Source organism: Gorilla gorilla, chromosome 17, assembly GCF_029281585.2.
Source record: "Gorilla gorilla gorilla isolate KB3781 chromosome 17, NHGRI_mGorGor1-v2.1_pri, whole genome shotgun sequence".
NCBI lineage: Eukaryota > Metazoa > Chordata > Mammalia > Primates > Hominidae > Gorilla > Gorilla gorilla.
Window position 1 is genome coordinate 85,204,763 of NC_073241.2, and position 18,978 is coordinate 85,223,740.

The 18,978-nt window shown below is 37.5% G+C and overlaps 1 long non-coding RNA gene across 1 annotated transcript in view; it reads right to left on the reverse strand.

Moving 5' to 3' along the window:
* Window positions 1–2,953: 2,953 nt before the first annotated feature.
* Window positions 2,954–18,978, reverse strand: part of LOC134757379 (uncharacterized) — a 38,502-nt gene continuing 22,477 nt past the window's right edge. The window contains exon 4 of the long non-coding RNA XR_010131246.1: window positions 2,954–4,937. This is a non-coding gene — a long non-coding RNA (uncharacterized lncRNA). The remainder of the gene's footprint in view (window positions 4,938–18,978) is intronic.

The following is an 18,978-nucleotide window of genomic DNA, read 5'->3' on the forward strand; positions in this document are numbered from 1 at the left end:
AACAAAATAATCAACAAAATCAACAACCAGAACAAGAGTTAATTTAATGGTGCAGTTAGGAAAAGACTTAGATGAAAATGTTTAGAATGTTCAAAGAGATCAAGGAAAATATTATATTCATTAAAAAGAAAAAGATCATGAACCAAAGTCAGGCATAGTTGAAACAGGAACAGGAAGATATGCAAATACATAGAGATGTTGCAAAAAATATAGCTATTGAAATAAAAAATATCACAATAAATGTCATAACATTTACAAATAAATAACTGGTGGTTTAGATGATCATACTGATAACTCAGGTCCCAGCATCAAAGCTTTAAGAAGCAAATGTATCATGTCTTGTCTTCTCTACTTCAGAGCACAGAAAAGGAAGAAAAATTATAATGCTGGCAAAACTTTTAAAAGAAAAGTAAAAGAAGGAAATATAGATTAGTCATACAAGCATAGTTGCATAAATCCTAAATAAAATAATATCTAATTATCCTCTACTGGTGAATTTTTAAAAAAACATACAAACAAGTGATTTACTTCAGGGATTTAAGGATAATTTAACTCCAGAAAATGTACTAAAGTAATTCACATTAGCTGACAAACAGAGATAAAGTAGGTGATTATCTTAAGAGATGCAAACTAAATTGATAAGATTCTGCATTCATTCATAATTTTAGGACAGTAACAAAATACAAAACTCAGAGCAAGTTAGGAATAGAAGAAAATTTTCCAAACCCAAAGGATGAACTTTGAAAAGCCTCGAGCAAACATCATTTATCTCTGAGCCATGAGAAACATTCCATTTTGGTTAGCAAAAAGACAAGAATACCCACCATCAACATGCTTTAGTATTTTACTGGTAGTTCTAGTTACTGCAGTAAGAGAAGAAAAAGAAGTAACAATTGCACACATTAGAAAAGAATAGACAGTTGTTCTTATTTTAGGTAACATAACTCTTCTATAGAAAAAAACAACAAACAAACCAAGAAACTATACAGAAAAATTATTTGAACAGGAGAATTCAGAAAGCTTGTTGGATCAAACATCAATAAACAAAAATTGAATAGTGCTTCTCTTTCATATGAAATAATCAATTACAATATAATTAAAAATTAAACATTGTTTCAAATAATGACAAATGCTATAAGGTACCTAAACATAAATTTAACTAAAGACCAGTGATATCTTTGTGGAGAACCTTACAAATATTATTGAAAGACAAAAGAATGCCAGAATAAAAAGATAAACCAAGATCCTAAATAAGAAAAGCTAATACTATAAAGATATTAATTCCTATCTCCACAACTAATCTATAAATGGAATGCTATTTTAATTGAAAAAATCTTATCAGATGATTCTAAAACTATTACTGTAACAAAGAGCCAAGAATAATGAATGAATTCTGAATAATAATAAAGGAACTAGCTCTACTAGTTCAATGAACAGGGCTCGAACAATTGCTTTTCCATGAAATTATATTTTTCATTACACCAGTGCATACATATAAATTTCAGGGCAGATAAAATATTCAGATGTTAAAGAAAACTACTGCTTTCAGAAAAAAAAATTGGAAATATCTTTGTGAGTGCAAACTATCCTCCTTAAATCACATGCAAAAAGCATAAAACATATAGGAAAAGACTTAGGACTTCTGCTGTACTAAAATATCAAATTATTACAAACAAAAACATTAAAAGTAAAGTTAAAAATAACAACAACAACATAAGCCATACAAATAGATATTAGGAAAAGATATTTTCAACTCAACAACAAATTAAGGATTACTATCCGGAACACATAATGACATTCTATAAATTATTTTTGAAAACCCAGTGTAAAAATGAGCTAAGGATATGAACAAGAAATTCACAGAATAGCTAACCCAAATGGCCAGTACATACATGAAAGCTTCCTAATCATACCAGGTATTATTGATATTCGAATTCAAACTGATGCAGGGTAGATAAGCCCCAAAACTGGGGCTTAGTCTGGGCTGGTTTTTGGCTTCGCTGGGGAGAGAATTCAAGAGTGAGTTGGTGGTAGAAGAAAACAGCTTTACTGAGGCACCAGCGTTACAGCGCCGTGACTGCTCCTGCAAGGCAGGGCTGCCCCATAGGCAGTGTGTTGAGAGCAGCGGCTCAGGGGCAGTTCTGCAGTCATATTTATTCTCACTTTAAGGGGCAGGCTATTTAGAAATTTCTAGAAAAAGGATGGTAATTTCCAGTTTGTCTCCATGGAAAAGGGTGGTAATTTTGAGGTGTCACCATGGCAATGGTAAATTGTTATGGCTCTAGTGGTCGTGTCTTATGGAGAAGTGCTTTAGGTGCCTCTTCCCTGTTTCAGCTAGTCCTCAATCTGATCCAGAGTTGAGTCCTGCCTCCTGCCTCAAAACCAGTCAGATTAATAAAAAGGAGTTTGGCAAATAAGTGAAGTAACAGGAATTTTTAGGAACTGTCCAAATCGCTTTTGAGAAAAATGTGTCAATATCTAGTCAAGTAGAAGAGAACGCTATCCCTGACTCATTTCTACATATGTGTATCACAGGAACTCTCATACTTTTGTACAAGAAAACATATAATAATGTTAATGCAATATTATATCTCTTATTGATATATCACTTCTCCATAGGGAGAACGGGTTTTAAAATTTGGTGTATTTATAGAAAAGATGGCTTTACAGCTTTTAAAATGAATGTGTTAGAGTACTATGCTTTCAATCATTAAAATTTAAAAACATTTTAAGCAATAAAGAAAACAAGTGTAGGATAATACATGCAGTATGATGCCATTTATATGAAGTTTGCCACCACGCAAAAAAACGTGCTATATGTTGTTAATGAACATTTATGCATGGAAATAATCAACATCAAGCTGATGTTTACCAGATTTTCAGTTGATTCAGATTTAGCTTAGGGATTACCTCTGGGAAAGGAAACAGGAAAATGAGACACAGGAACAGTATCTGGGCACGGTTCAACGTTTTAATGATTATTGATATTAGTTCTTAAAATTATCAGAAACAAGTGTACAAAAGGGTTAAGATTTTATAAAGCTGGTGAAAGTTCCTTATGTTAATTTTTCTTCCTGATACATTTCATGTAGAAGGTAGAGAAGAGCAGAGTGAGATTTTTCCGAGGTGGAGTGATGATTATGGATTTATGAGTGATGAAGAAAGCTTTGGAGTTCAAACGATGTTACAGACTCATGAGGCTTCTGAGCGAGTTGCTGCTCCACTTCACCAAGGGTGCTTTTTTCAACATCCTCTCTTTTCCATCACCTCCAGCCACTTCCAGATTAATATATACTTCTGGATTCAGACAGCTTGAGAAGAAGAAAACCAGTATTTCCAGGCACACTCTTCTTAGGATGGGTGTGACTGGAATTCACTTGTCAAGATTACAGAGACAAAAGACATTTTCAGATGGTAACTGGTAGGAGCCTTAGGTCATGAAGCTCTATGGTTCCCAATTGGAGATCGGCAGAAATAGTTACGGGAGTGGCCAATTTCACCTCCCAATAATTCCGATACCTTCATAGAAATTGAGCAGTTATCCAAGCAAGGTCTATGAAGGCCAAATAATGTTTCCAGTTTCTTACCTTTGTATAGAATTATGTATTGATATGGTTTCATCAGCTACCGCTTATTGTTAAGGGGCTCTTATAACACGGACTCGTATAACATTATAGGAATGTCTGAGCATCTTAGGGAAAAATAATGTAAGATTCTAGTAGCTTAATTGGGAAAAGTTGAGAAGTATAGGTTTGTATCAATGACTTTGAAAAAAAGAAATGCAGAGAGTGATTTCATGATTTACTCAATCAGTCAGATAGGGCAGAGCCAGGGCATAAGCCAGGTTCTCCTCATGCTTAGTTCAAGGGTTCATCCCACTGATGACAGTCCCCCTTTTAATACTGTCAAGTGTTAGGATCAGGTTCTAACTCACTCCAAAACCATGATCTAGGCTGAGGCAACTCTGAATACAGAGGCAGTGTGTTGTAGTAGCAAGAGCACTGCATTGAATGTCATGTGTCTGTTTTTGAGTCCTGGAGATTCTACTTACTGGCATGTAGCATTCAGTCTGCCTTTTCTTTAGAATAGAATTGCACTGAAAAGCATCTGCCCAGGCTGCAATTATTTCTCAGTACCATCCTCTTGTATCCAGATGAGGGCCAGGTGATGTTCTAGTCATAGGATATCAGCAGATGTTATGTGTTTCAGTTCTGGACCAAAGAGCTTAAACAAAGGAATGCCTATTCCAATTCCTCATTCTCCATCTGCTTGTTGGATGCAGAAGATTTGAAGACTAGAGGAAGGTAGAGCCACAGATCCCTGAAATACCTTGTGGATGACTCTTCATCTACCCAGAACACCGTATGGTGCCATAGGATAATCAAAAAGTAAGATTTATTGTATTAAGTTCTGAGATTTTGGCATTTATTTGTTATAGCTGCTAGCATTACCTTAACTAATGTACAAGTTCCCTGGCTTTTAATGTGTAACTCCTTCCTCTGTGCTTCAGTTTTCTTATTTGAAAAAAAGAATAAATAATCCCCAGATTCATACGGGATTGCTGTAGGTCTCCAAAGGGATATAACAAGGTGCTTTATAAACTGTAAGGTGACGTTATTATCTTTGAAGCAAATTGAGGGCAGCCACTTAGAGCTCTACAATTTAAATATCCTCAGAGCAATTATAGGAGGCAGAATAGGAATCTTTCTGCAGCTGCCAGAAAAGGAGATTTAACTTTAGCATTTAACTGCACCACTATCCCTCTGTAAGCTTCACATTTGCTTTTTTATAGTGACACATATTCAATCAATCAATCAATAAAAAATAATTAATCCATAGTTCTTCAGTACCTATCATGTTCAGGGCATGGAGTTAAGATGCTCCTGATTCTTGTGCATTTAGTTCCAACAATTAATGTTGTCTTCAATGTATTTCCCCTGTTATGAAGCAAAGGTTAAAAGGCATACAAAAAATAAAATAAACTTAGTCATAATCCCACTGCAGTGATAACCACACATGGGTGAAGATTTTTCAAGCCCTTTATTTTCTATACTAATGTAAACCTTTTACCACTCTCTACATACTGCTTTGTAAATATTCTTTTTTTTCCACTGAAAATATCATACATGTATTTTCTAAGTTAAAAAATACAGCACTATATACTCATTTTTCTACTGGATATAAGAATTTCACTGTATGGATATTTGATGATATAGTCAATCTCTATGATAAACATTTAGGTGATTTAATTTTTTAATATTATAAATAACACTGCACCTTTTTTTTTTTTTTTTGCACAGGTATAAATCTTTGCCATATTTGCTTGATAATTTTCTCAGGAGAAAAATCCTAACATTTATATTTCTTTTTTTGTTTGTTTACTTTTATTTTTATTTTATTTTTGTGACAGAGTCTCACTCTGTCACCCAGGCTGGAGTGCAGTGGCGCGATCTTGGCTCACTGCAACCTCTGCCTCCCAGGTTCAAGTGATTCTCCTGCTTCAGCCTCCCAAATAGCTGGGATCACAGGCATGCGCCACCGCACTTGGCTAATTTTTGTACTTTTAGTAGAGATGGGATTTCATCATGTTGGCCAGGCTCCTCTCAAACTCCTGACCTCAGGTGATCTGCCCACCTCAACCTCCCAAAGTGCTGGAATTACAGGTGTGAGCCACCGAGTCCTGCCTAACATTTGTATTTCTGTCTCAAAATATATGCATAGTTTTAAAGCTTTTTATCCAGAGTGTCCAATTAACTCCAGAAATATTTTTACCTTTTTTATTCTCCAATAAGCCCAAGTATTTATTTCTATTTTTTAAAATCTGTACATAAAAATGTGAAAGGCAATTAGTGCCCTGTGCAGGGTCGTTTGTTCTGGTCTTTGCATCTTAGAACATATTCCCAAGATGATATCCTTTCTCTGGGATATTCCTCACTTCCCTCTCAGTGTCTGCTCTTCCTTCAGAACTGAGCTCTTGAGCACTTCCCTTTCTGCTCAGAGGCTTCCACAAAACCTGGGCACCTAGACTCACTCCATGTTCAAAACTTCCCCTTTGACTTTTTTCGTCTCTCTACTGTTTTCTCCATCAAAGCTGTAATGCCCATGGTGAACATTTACCATCTAAAAATGTAATAGACACCATTATTTAATTGATGTCATTTACTAAACTGTAAACGTCAGATAAGGAGTTAACTTAAAAGGTTAATTTAAGGGTTAGCATGAGGCGCTAACTTACAGCCCCACAGCCTATAATCCTGGTAATGGGTCATTTCAATAGAGATTTTTCTTGATGAAAGACTTTCTAACATTTCAGTTTTGGATGCCAAGGGCTAGCTATACAACAAGGCTTTGCTTATAAGTATTTGGGAACTCATATTTATACCATAGATTGTTTTCCAAACTGCTAAAGAATAAAATCCTAACAGTTCCTTTATGAATGGCTACTTAGTCTGTTTTGTAGGCTAGAACAACCCTAATCAATAAATATTACATTGATCACTTGAAGCAGTTTTCATGATGTACAGGTTATGATCATTGTTCATATTGAGCTTTCATTTCATGTGACAAGTTCTTTTCCAATGTAACAAAGAAAATACAACCTAGCACTCATGAATTTTATAATTCAAATGAAACAGCACAGATAACAAATGCAGAAAATAGTGAAGGAAATGGGTTAAGTATATTTGAAATTAACCTACATAAAACCTCCCAATTGCCATGTTTCAGTGACTGAACCGCACATTGGCTGTTTCTGGTGGGAAAATGCACTCTATCTAGTGTGATTTACAGAGTTGCATTGCGCTTGCCACCTGAAAAGTAAAAATAAATTAAAGCTCTCTTAGTATTTATTTTAATCAGTTTCTAGGTAAATACAATTAAATGAGAATATTGAAGAGGACAGTAGTCTTATTTACAATATACTCTGAATATAAATATTGTCCTCGGTAGAATGTGGACATCTGTTATACAAACTGACATGACTTTGTAGGGACATTTAAGCAGCTCTGTTCTTAATTGTCAAGGAAGCCCTTAGGGTTCTTGTTTGTGGTATTTGTAGATTTTTTACAGAATATTCATTATTAAAAATTATCATTAAAGGATCAACCTCATTCATTGTTTTTAGCTTTGTGAGTTCTGCTGTGTCTTACCTGGGTCAGAGATCATTGGAATTTGAGTTAGTAAAATGTAACAAAGTCTGTTGACTCATAATAATAATGCAAATAATGAAAATGGCCTATATGTCATATATGTCTTTCATATATGTCACAAATAATTTTATGTCATGTAGAATATTGATGTTAATACCATATTTTATTGAAAAACCAAGTTACAGATTGTGGTAGTAGCTGTAGGATACTAATACAGGTTCTGGCACCTACTTGGAAGTTGAGGAGTTTTTCTTGTATTCACACAGTAGATTACCACTCAGCAATAAAAGGGAATGTGCTATTGATACATTCAACAACATAGATGTCCACTGATATGTACTCTCTTGCAGATAGACATTTGTGATATTTCTGCTTTTTGGCTATTATGAACACAGCTGCTTAGAACATTCTTATTCCCGCAGTCTTTTATTAACATATGCATTTATTTATCCTCAATATACACCTAGGATGGAATATATGTAATAGTTTAACTGCATTAGGAAATGCCAGGCAATTTTCCAAAGTGGTGGTACCATTTTATACTCTCATCGAGGATAAGCACACCAGAACTTTGTGCTTTTACTCTTTACTTTTTGGCATTATACTACGTGTGTAGTAGCATCTCATTGTGGTTTTAATTTGCTAGTTTAATTTGCTGATTACTATTGCTTTGGAGTGTCTTTTCATGTCTTTATGGACCATTTAGATGTCTTCTTTGGTGAAGTGCCTATTCATGTATTTTGTTCACTTTAAAAATTTGCTTTTTATATTTTTATTACTGATTATCCTCTTAGTATCAATTTATGGGAGTTATTTATGTATTCTGGACGTAAATTCCTTATCAAAGATATATATCTTTTCTCCCAGACTGTGGCTTGCTTTTTTATGTTTTTACTAGTGTTTCTCAGTTTAAAAAATAGTTTGTAACTTAAAAAATGGTTGTAGTGTTTAACCTACTAGGTAATCCATAAATAGATGTATTTTTACATTACCTAGTAAGACACATGATAAATAAGATCAACAGTGATTATTTCTGGTAGAAGTTACTTCTGTAGGTTTTATTCCCCCTAAAGGCTAATTATGAAACTGTATCCTACATTTTCTACATCAGTCATTTATTTTCTAGATGATCTTGATTCTAGCAAATGAACATCATGAAAGTCTTTTGCCTCTTTGTTTTTGGTTGATTGGTCATTTGAATCATTGATGAATCACTCAGGCTCAATGATGACAGGATTATCTCAGCTGTCTCTGGGGCATTTCAGAAATCATGCTTCCGGAATTTTTTCTCACTCTTCAAAAAAAATTCTTGAAAATTGATGCTCAGAAATTAAGCAGCTTTCTCCTATAACATCTGAAAGTTTGAGAGACATAATCTGGCAAAAGTGGCAGCGGCACTAGTCGAAGTCACATTGAGTCCGTAGGGAAACTCTTGCTTCCAGGAGCAGCAAGGAGTTAAATGACACTGTAGTGACTCCTGAAACATAGCAATAACGTACCTGGATGTTGTCTTTGTAGGTAACATAAATATTTTTTTTCTTTTATTATTATACTTTAAGTTTTAGGGTACATGTGCACAACCTGCAGGTTTGTTACATATGTATACATGTGCCACGCTGGTGTGCTGCACCCACTAACTCGTCATCTAGCATTAGGTATATCTCCTAATGCTATCCCTCCCCCCTCCTGCCACCCCACAACAGGCCCCAGAGTGTGATGTTCCCCTTCCTGTGTCCATGTGATCTCATTGTTCAATTCCCACCTATGAGTGAGAATATGCGGTGTTTGGTTTTTTGTTCTTGCAATAGTTTACTGAGAATGATGATTTCCAATTTCATCCATGTCCCTACAAAGGACAAGAACTCATCATTTTTTATGGCTGCATAGTATTCCATGTGTACATGTGCCACATTTTCTTAATCCAGTCTATCATTGTTGGACATTTGGGTTGGTTCCAAGTCTTTGCTATTGTGAATAGTGCCGCAATAAACATATGTGTGCATGTGTCTTTATAGCAGCATGATTTATAGTCCTTTGGGTATATACCCAGTAATGGGATGGCTGGGTCAAATGGTATTTCTAGTTCTAGATCCCTGAGGAATCGCCACACTGACTTCCACAATGGTTGAACTAGTTTACAGTCCCACCAACAGTGTAAAAGTGTTCCTATTTCTCCACATCCTCTCCAGCACCTGTTGTTTCCTGACATTTTAATGATTGCCATTGTAACTGGTGTGAGATGGTATCTCATTGTGGTTTTGATTTGCATTTCTCTGATCGCCAGTGATGGTGAGCATTTTTTCATGCGTTTTTTGGCTGCATAAATGTCTTCTTTTGAGAAGTGTCTGTTCATGTCCTTTGCCCACTTTTTGATGGGGTTGTTTGTTTTTTCTTGTAAATTTGTTTGAGTTCATTGTAGATTCTGGATATTAGCCCTTTGTCAGATGAGTAGGTTGCAAAAATTTTCTCCCATTTTGTAGGTTGCCTGTTCACTCTGATGGTAGTTTCTTTCGCTGTACAGAAGCTCTTTAGTTTAATTAGATCCCATTTGTCAATTTTGTCTTTTGTTGCCATTGCTTTTGGTGTTTTAGACATGAAGTCCGTGCCCATGCCTATGTCCTGAATGGTATTGCCTAGGTTTTCTTCTAGGGTTTTTCTGGTTTTAGGTCTAACGTTTAAGTCTTTAATCCATCTTGAATTGATTTTTGTATAAGGTGTAAGGAAGGGATCCAGTTTCAGCTTTCTACATATGGCTAGCCAGTTTTCCCAGCACCATTTATTAAATAGGAAATCCTTTCCCCATTGCTTGTTTTTCTCAGGTTTGTCAAAATCAGATAGTTGTAGATATGCAGCGTTATTTCTGAGGGTTCTGTTCTGTTCCATTGATCTATATCTCTGTTTTGGTACCAGTACCATGCTGTTTTGGTTACTGTAGCCTTGTACTATAGTTTGAAGTCAGGTAGTGTGATGCCTCCAGCTTTATTCTTTTGGCTTAGGATTGACTTGGCGATGTGGGCTCTTTTTTGGTTCCATATGAACTTTAAAGTAGTTTTTTCCAATTCTGTGAAGAAAGGCATTGGTAGCTTGATGGGGATGGCATTGAATCTGTAAATGACCTTGGGCAGTATGGCCATTTTCACGATATTGATTCTTGCTACCCATGAGCATGGAATGTTCTTCCATTTGTTTGTATCCTCTTTTATTTCATTGAGCAGTGGTTTGTAGTTCTCCTTGAAGAGGTCCTTCACATCCCTTGTAAGTTGGATTCCTAGGTATTTTATTCTCTTTGAAGCAATTGTGAATGGGAGTTCACTCATGATTTGGCTCTCTGTTTGTCTGTTGTTGGTGTATAAGAATGCTTGTGATTTTTGTACATTGATTTTGTATCCTGAGACTTTGCTGAAGTTGCTTATCAGCTTAAGGAGATTTTGGGCTGAGACGATGGGGTTTTCCAGATACACAATCATGTCGTCTGCAAACAGGGACAATTTGACTTCCTCTTTTCCTAATTGAATACCCTTTATTTCCTTCTCCTGCCTAATTGCCCTGGCCAGAACTTCCAACACTATGTTGAATAGGAGTGGTGAGAGAGGGCATCCCTGTCTTGTGCCAGTTTTCAAAGGGAATGCTTCCAGTTTTTGCCCATTCAGTATGGTATTGGCTGTGGGTTTGTCATAGATAGCTCTTATTATTTTGAAATATGTCCCATCAATACCTAATTTATTGAGAGTTTTTAGCATGAAGTGTTGTTGAATTTTTTCAAAGGCCTTTTCTGCATCTATTGAGATAATCATGTGGTTTTTGTCTTTGGCTCTGTTTATATGCTGGATTACATTTATTGATTTGCGTATATTGAACCAGCCTTGCATCCCAGGGATGAAGCCCACTTGATCATGGTGGATAAGCTTTTTGATGTGCTGCTGGATTCGTTTTGCCAGTATTTTATTGAGGATTTTTGCATCAATGTTCATCAAGGATATTGGTCAAAAACTCTTTTTTGGTTGTGTCTCTGCCAGGCTTTGGTATCAGAATGATGCTGGCCTCATAAAATGAGTTAGGGAGGATTCCCTCTTTTTCTATTGATCGGAATAGTTTCAGAAGGAATGGTACCAGTTCCTCCTTGTACCTCTGGTAGAATTCGGCTGTGAATCCATCTGGTCCTGGACTCTTTTTGGTTGGTAAGCTATTGATTATTGCCACAATTTCAGATCCTGTTATTGGTCTATTCAGAGATTCAACTTCTTCCCGGTTTAGTCTTGGGAGAGTGTATGTGTCGAGGAATTTATCCATTTCTTCTAGATTTTCTAGTTTATTTGCGTAGAGGTGTTTGTAGTACTCTCTGATGGTAGTTTGTATTTCTGTGGGATCGGTGGTGATATCCCCTTTATCATTTTTTATTGTGTCTATTTGATTCTTCTCTCTTTTTTTCTTTATTAGTCTTGCTAGTGGTCTATCTATTTTGTTGATCCTTTCAAAAAACCAGCTCCTGGATTCATTAATTTTTTGAAGGGTTTTTTGTGTCTCTATTTCCTTCAGTTCTGCTCTGATTTTAGTTATTTCTTGCCTTCTGCTAGCTTTTGAATGTGTTTGCTCTTTCTTTTCTAGTTCTTTTAATTGTGATGTTAGGGTGTCAATTTTGGATCTTTCCCACTTTCTCTTGTGGGCATTTAGTGCTATAAATTTCCCTCTACACACTGCTTTGAATGCATCCCAGAGATTCTGGTATGTTGTGTCTTTGTTCTTATTGGTTTCAAAGAACATCTTTATTTCTGCCTTCATTTCGTTATGTACCCAGTAGTCATTCAGGAGCAGGTTGTTCAGTTTCCATGTAGTTGGGCGGTTTTGAGTGAGATTCTTAATCCTGAGTTCTAGTTTGATTGCACTGTGGTCTGAGAGATAGTTTGTTATAATTTCTGTTCTTTTACATTTGCTGAGGAGAGCTTTACTTCCAAGTATTGGTCAATTTTGGAATAGGTGTGGTGTGGTGCTGAAAAAAATGTATATTCTGTTGATTTGGGGTGGAGAGTTCTGTAGATGTCTATTAGGTCCGCTTGGGGCAGAGCTGAGTTCAATTCCTGGGTATCCTTGTTGACTTTCTGTCTCGTTGATCTGTCTAATGTTGACAGTGGGGTGTTAAAGTCTCCCATTATTAATGTGTGGGAGTCTAAGTCTCTTTGTAGGTCACTCAGGACTTGCTTTATGAATCTGGGTGCTCCTGTATTGGGTGCATATATATTTGGGATAGTTAGCTCTTCTTGTTGAATTGATCCCTTTACCATTATGTAATGGCCTTCTTTGTCTCTTTTGATCTTTGTTGGTTTAAAGTCTGTTTTATCAGAGACTAGGATTGCAACCCCTGCCTTTTTTTGTTTTCCATTTGCTTGGTAGATCTTCCTCCATCCTTTTATTTTGAGCCTATGTGTGTCTCTGCACGTGAGATGGGTTTCCTGAATACAGCACACTGATGGGTCTTGACTCTTTATCCAATTTGCCAGTCTGTGTCTTTTAATTGGAGCATTTAGTCCATTTACATTTAAAGTTAATATTGTTATGTGTGAATTTGATCCTGTCATGATGATGTTAGCTGGTTATTTTGCTCGTTAGTTGATGCAGTTTCTTCCTAGTCTCGATGGTCTTTACATTTTGGCATGATTTTGCAGCGGCTGGTACTGGTTGTTCCTTTCCATGTTTAGCGCTTCCTTCAGGAGCTCTTTTAGGGCAGGCCTGGTGGTGACAAAATCTCTCAGCATTTGCTTGTCTGTAAAGTATTTTATTTCTGCTTCACTTATGAAGCTTAGTTTGGCTGGATATGAAATTCTGGGTTGAAAATTCTTTTCTTTAAGAATGTTGAATATTGGCCCCCACTCTCTTCTGGCTTGTAGGGTTTCTGCCGAGAGATCTGCTGTTAGTCTGATGGGCTTCCCTTTGAGGGTAACCCGACCTTTCTCTCTGGCTGCCCTTAACATTTTTTCCTTCATTTCAACTTTGGTGATTCTGACAATTATGTGTCTTGGAGTTGCTCTTCGCAAGGAGTATCTTTGTGGTGTTCTCTGTATTTCCTGAATCTGAACGTTGGCCTGCCTTGCTAGATTGGGGAAGTTCTCCTGGATAATATCCTGCAGAGTGTTTTCCAACTTGGTTCCATTCTCCCCATCACTTTCAGGTACACCAATCAGACGTAGATTTGGTCTTTTCACATAGTCCCATATTTCTTGGAGGCTTTGCTCATTTCTTTTTATTCTTTTTTCTCTAAACTTCCCTTCTCGCTTCATTTCATTCATTTCCTCTTCCATCGCTGATACCCTTTCTTCCAGTTGATCACATCGGCTCCTGAGGCTTCTGCATTCTTCACGTACTTCTCAAGCCTTGGTTTTCAGCTCCATCAGCTCCTTTAAGCACTTCTCTGTATTGGTTATTCTAGTTATACATTCTTCTAAATTTTTTTCAAAGTTTTCAACTTCTTTGCCTTTGGTTTGAATGTCCTCCCGTAGCTCAGAGTAATTTGATCGTCTGAAGCCTTCTCTCAGCTCGTCAAAGTCGTTCTCCCTCCAGCTTTGTTCCATTGCTGGTGAGGAACTGCGTTCCTTTGGAGGAGGAGAGGCACTCTGCTTTTTAGAGTTTCCAGTTTTTCTGTTCTGTTTTTTCCCCATCTTTGTGGTTTTATCTACATTTGGTCTTTGATGATGGTGATGTACGGATGGGTTTTTGGTGTGGATGTCCCTTCTGTTTGTTAGTTTTCCTTCTAACAGACAGGACCTCAGCTGCAGGTCTGTTGGAATACCCTGCCGTGTGAGGTGTCAGTGTGTCCCTGCTGGGGGGTGCCTCCCAGTTAGGCTGCTTGGGGGTCAGGGGTCAGGGACCCACTTGAGGAGGCAGTCTGCCCATTCTCAGATCTCCAGCTGCGTGCTGGGAGAACCACTGCTCTCTTCAAAGCTGTCAGACAGGGACATTTAAGTCTGCAGAGGTTACTGCTCTCTTTTTGTTTGTCTGTGCCCTGCCCCCAGAGGTGGAGCCTACAGAGGCAGGCAGGCCTCCTTAAGCTGTGATGGGCTCCGCCCAGTTCGAGCTTCCCGGCTGCTTTGTTTACCTAATCAAGCCTGGGCAATGGCGGGCGCCCCTCCCCCAGCCTCGCTGCCGCCTTGCAGTTTGATCTCAGACTGCTGTGCTAGCAATCAGCGAGACTCCGTGGGCGTAGGACCCTCCGAGCCAGGTGCGGGATATAATCTCGTTGTGGGCCGTTTTTTAAGCCCGTCGGAAAAGCGCAGTATTCGGGTGGGAGTGACCCGATTTTCCAGGTGCCGTCCGTCACCCCTTTCTTTGACTAGGATAGGGAACTCCCTGACCCCTTGCGCTTCCCAAGTGAGGCAATGCCTCGCCCTGCTTTGGCTCGCGCACGGTGCGTGCACCCACTGACCTGTGCCCACTGTCTGGCACTCCCTAGTGAGATGAACCCGGTACCTCAGATGGAAATGCAGAAATCACCCGTCTTCTGCGTTGCTCCGGCTGGGAGATGTAGACCAGAGCTGTTCCTATTCGGCCATCTTGGCTCCTCCCCCCAGGTAACATAAATATTAATAACATGATTTCATTTCAAGTAAATAACCTTGTATTTTGTTCATTTTAAAAATTTGTATCTGTGGGATGTGTCTGTGGTTAGCCAGAGAGCAGCTAGAGCTGAAAATGTGACCCTATCAAGAAGAAATACAGTTATTTCTGAACTATATCTGCTGTTACTGTGTCCATCCAGTTTTACTCCATGATGATGGTGTCTTGGAGTAAGAGGACAGTGACTGCTACTGGCATAGACTCAGAGTTCCAAATGGAAGAAAAGGAAGAGGACAAGACTGTGGGAAATTATGCAAGTAGCTGATAGTGATAGCAAACACAAGGATGTTGAATGATTAAAGAGTTCAAACTTGTTACAGCCATTTACTTGACATATTTTGGTAATGTGAAAATCCATTCTCCATTCTATTTTTAATCACTGAATTACTGGAAATGTGTTGGGCCTAATTTAAGTAGCCTGATAAATTTTGCTTTAACATAAACATTTGAGTGCTAGGTGATATTATTGAATGTTCAGGAGACAGCAGAGTTCATGAGACAGACGTGATTTTTTGCCCTTGGAACTTGGTCTAATGGGGAAGACACTTAAAAAGTAACGTGAACTGGAATTAATGTTGCCAGGGGAATTTCAGAGTGATGTGGAAGCACATAGCTTGGGTACCTGTCTTAGAGTGGGGTTACAGGGAAGACCTGCCTAGGGAGTGTCACTAAGTGGAACACAATGATAAATAGCAATTAGCCTTATAAAGGGGGCATGGAGAAGTGGAGTCTAGAGAGCAGGGCAAAGAAAGAACTGGTAAAATGTGAAAAGGCGATATTTAGAGAGAAAGTCTCATTTTGCTGGACTTTCAGCATATTCTGGTTAAAATGTAAACAACATGGTACATTTTCACATTCATGGAAAATCTATTACATAAACCATGTATATGAATATGGCAAAGAAGTTTCACCAAAAGTAAAAAAAAACGCCTTAAATATACATACTTTAAAGTTTTTAATTGATGTCTTCTTACAAATACTTCTTACTAACAGTCAGGGTTGGCCACAGTTGGGCCTCACTCCGTCTATTTCTTCTCTCACCTGATCTCCCATGCAGGCACTATGGTTTACTTATTACTGCTTTTCTCTCCCTAATTGTCAAGTTTCCATAAGATTTTCCCGAATAAAGAAACATTAAAACAAATCCCTTAGATTATCCTGGGATTTTGTTTTTAAAAAAAGTTAAAGAAGGTGTTTGCATGAATTCCATTCTTTTTCAGTGCCCTAGAGCTGATTCCTCACTTCCATAAGGGGAAATATCAAGTTAAAGAAATCATATAGAGATTACTGCCATAGCTGATTTATTATATTTTTGCGTCTTTTACTTGCAGTATATTTTAAGTAGCATGTTATAATTAATTCCTGGTTTTTTCTCGTCAATAAAACCAACTTTATCTCAAATCCGTCTAGAGTATTTGTCTCTGAGATGAGCCTCTGTACCTCTCTCTGCATTTATAGCAAATTCATGCTTTATGCAACAACTGGTTCCCCACAGTGCACTGGGTTCACCTTCATTTCTCTGAAGTGACAAACAACAAACAACTTCTGTTTCCCAGAGCAGCTCATACCTATTTTTGAAAGTAGCAGTCTTGAAACAGAAGAGCTTATAAGGCTCAACAGAGAATGAGAAGATTCTGAAGGAGGAAGGGATAAAGGACAATGTTCAAATGGTTATTTTTTCGAAGTACAATAGTCTACAGATTCTTTGGTTGCTCTAAAAGAGTCTGTGAGTCTTTCCTTTATCCATCTACCAAAAACAAGTGATGTGTTAAAAAGAGGTTAAATACAAGAACCCAGGAATATATGACTGTGTACGGACATACAGAAAACTCAAAATATAGAAGAGAGTAATCTGTTTTACTTTTCTCTTGTAGCTTCTCTATGTTATTATGAATTTATCTACTTCCTGGACATTTAAGGGACATTGCTATAGTTTGAGATAAAAAGAAGATATGCTGACTTTTGGATCTAATTTTTATCGATTTGTAACAGAATAATTGGAGGCATTAGAAAGAACCAAATTACTAGGATGCACAAGGCTTTGTGAATTATCACAGCTAATATAAACTGACTTTTTGGTAATTCTCAGCCTGGAACAAGCCTTCTCCATGCCTGCTGCTGTGTAATGTGGGCAGGTGAGGGTATCGGATTTTCACGGCACTTTAGGTCTGGTACCTGTAATGCAATTCCTTGAGGCCACCATAATGTAAACATATATAAAGGTGACGAAGAAGAGAGAGGAGCAGAGCCCTCTTGAGAAGAAGGGGAGACTGTATATTGATGGAAGAGGAGGTCAAGCAGGGCATGTGGGCCTGGCATTCCCAGTGGAGGGAGGCATCTTTGGCCAGGAAAGGGGAAAAGAAGCCTTCAGGCACAATGAGAATGTCTGAAAATAAAGATTTTTTTTTTGTAATATAGGATGGAAGAAGGGACTGTCAGACATTGCTTTTGTCCTCCTTAAAACCATTTTTTTTAAAAATTCTGGCTATCAAGGCAATACATACCATCAGAGAAAACACAGAGTATGGAGTAATATAAAAATGTTCTTAGGATTTGGGAGAGGTGGCTCTCACCTGTAATCCCAGCACTTTGGGAGGCTGAGGCAGCCAAATTGGTGGAGCCCAGGAGTTGGAGACCAGCCTGGGTCACATGGTGAAACTGGATCTTTACAAAAAATAAGCCTGGCAGGCATGGTGACATGTGCCTGTGGTCCCAGCTACTCAGGAGGCTGAGGTGGGAGGATTGCTTAAGCCTGGGAGGTTGAGGTTGCAGTGAGCTGAGATCACGCCACTGCACTCCAGCCTGGGTGACAGAGGGAGACCCCGTCTCAAAAAAAAAAAAAAAAGTCTTAGGAATATTCAAGAATATGTAGAAGAAAGCACCTTTGTTCCAAAGAAGTCACTTATAAAATTGATAGCATAGCATATTCCACTATTCCTTTGTACTATGCTCTCTGGAATTGGAACCAAATAAATGTACCTGACAGTAGAATCTCTTTTTTCTCACACCCTGCCTAGTAACAGTCCCATTGAGAAAACTGAGGCAGCCTTCTATATTCAGTTCAACAGATGGTGATTCTAGATAAAAGAGCTTACTGAGGGGCTTTAGAAGCTCTGACTTGGTCTTTATTCATGTAGCTTGATTGTAATCTTACTGGAGGCATTTATTAATGTCTTGAAACTTAAACAAATATACCTATTTTCTTCCAGATTAGATTTTTCTATAGAGTTTAAATGTATTATCCTTCTATCCTGGATCAAATCAAGGTGTAAAGAAGCTATAAAGTCTTTTGAGAAAGTAGTTTTCCCTTTTAAAAAACTGTTACACATTCCTCTACTAGACTAAGTGGAGCCACAGCTAAGGTTTGGTCTTGTCTTGCTGGGCTAAAAAAATATGAGTTCACTTCATCTGTTAATGTATCTCCTATGTCCTGAGGTTTTGACTTCTGAGGAGGATATGGAAAAATTGTAATCTGTTAAGGAATCCAAATATACATAATTTAAAAATTTTACATGTCCATGTATGTAAAATTTAAATTTTACATGTATATATAATTTTTAAATTTTACTGGTTACATTCATATATTAACAGTCAAGAACAGGGGATATTGTTTTGTTAGAAAATGAAGACAAAAATATACCTCTTTTTTTTAAGAAAAAGTCTCTATCTGGCTTGAATGTAAACCTTGAAGTTAAGGCTTACATTTGGACGTCTACTGATAGATTTCACTTCACGGAGACTTTTCAGTAAATACTCGTTCTTTGTTTCTTGAGAACTTTTATAACTTGGTTTTCCTGTAATTCCTGTAAAACCAGAAATAAAGCTCTGAAAGTTGGAGAGTAAATTGCATCAATAGCCCAAAGCACTGGTGATGTACTCCAGGGAACACTTTTTTTTTTTTTTTACTGGAAGGCATGAATTTTCTAAAAACAGTCATTCTGTCTGCATATGTATCTATGCATGTAACATATGGCACTTGTGAATATATAGGGTTACCTTATTACCATGGGTTACCAGTGGCAACATGTGCACTGAGCTAAATCCTTCTTGGATTTTAATATTCTGTCTATGAGAGATCAGAAGATAGTGAAAATGGACTAGTCTGGCACAAACTATATGGTATTTTAAATGGACATTTTATATGCATATATAATACAACTGGTGGAAACAGAGCAAAAGATCAAGAAAGCATCATGTATATCTCAACTGAAAAAAGAAAAAGAAA